This window comes from Neophocaena asiaeorientalis, unplaced genomic scaffold, assembly GCF_003031525.2.
Source record: "Neophocaena asiaeorientalis asiaeorientalis breed wild unplaced genomic scaffold, Neophocaena_asiaeorientalis_V1.1 scaffold594, whole genome shotgun sequence".
NCBI lineage: Eukaryota > Metazoa > Chordata > Mammalia > Artiodactyla > Phocoenidae > Neophocaena > Neophocaena asiaeorientalis.
In genome coordinates, this window is record NW_020175066.1 from 2,882,989 (window position 1) to 2,884,336 (window position 1,348).

The window sequence follows — 1,348 nt, forward strand, 5'->3', positions numbered from 1 at the left end:
TTTATCAATTACTAAAACATAGAGTTTATAATTACATAATAAGGTCATCGGGGCAGCGGTTCAGTAACTCACTTGGAAAACTCATGAACCCTAATTCTCCTTCTACTGGCTCCACATCAGATGTGGTGGCTTGAGCTACCATCTTGGATTATAAGGCAGCTGCTTCTAGCAGGGAAACTGAATAGCAAGAGCCTGGGTTGCTAACACACTGTGGAGAGTCATATCAGCCTTTAACTCTTTGCCTAGATTTTACAAGAGAGAAATAAACTTCAATCTGGTTGTAGTGGGTTGAATTATGACCCCGCAAAAGATAGGTCCACAGCCTTATCCCTGGAACCTGTGAATGTAACCTTATTTGGAGAAAGAGTCTTTGCAAATATAATTAGAGATGAGATCATCTCAAATGGTCCAGGCGGGCTCTAAATTCAACTATAAGTGTTCTCATTGCAAACACACAGAGGAGAGACACACAGACCATGGAAGAGAAGGCTCAGAGACATGGAAGAGAAGGGGAGGTGAAGACAGGCAGAAAATTGGAATGATCTAGCTGCAAGGAATGCTGGAGGCCACCACAAGTTGGAAGAGGTAGGAAAGGAATCTCTGTTAGAGCCTTTAGAAAGAGCATGGCTCTGCCAACACCTGGATTTTGGACCTCTGGCCTTCAGAACTGTGAGAGAATAAAATTCCATTGTTTACAGTCATGAAGTTTGTGACAATGTTGTACAGCAGTACTAGGAAACACATACCCTTGTTTAAGCTGCTATATTTTGAGTTTTCTCTCACTCATAAAGTAACCTAATCCTAAACAACATTGTCCCAAACTGCATTATAACCATCTTGAAATCAAAGATTGTAGCTTAATTATTTATCTCTCATATGGACTAGAAGAGAAAGTGTGTGCGCATGTGTTATTATTAGTGGTACTATATTTGCATTTCTACCAATTCATAAGGGAATTGGTGTATAGCAGAGACTGCTGGTTTCAAATAAACCTTGGAAGAATTTCAGGAAGAGGTATTATTAATGATCATTATTACTGCCTAGCAAAACATGTAAGCTTAGCAAAAGATGGGTGAAAGTAACGTAAAACCTAGAGTGATGAATCAAAGTTTTGGATATGCTAATATTTTGATGTCTATTACAAGGTTCGGTTTACACTGTGAATGGAATAGATATTTCTCTCAAACTCACCAATACTAAAGACCCAGCATGCTGTCTGCTGTGCTTATGTTTTACCTGCTTCCTGAGTTAATTTGTTTTCTTCCAGTTTTAGCATCTTGAATACTTCCTCAGTTTTCTATCATGCTCATTTGTGTTTATTTCGCTTGAATGCTAACACACATGCATA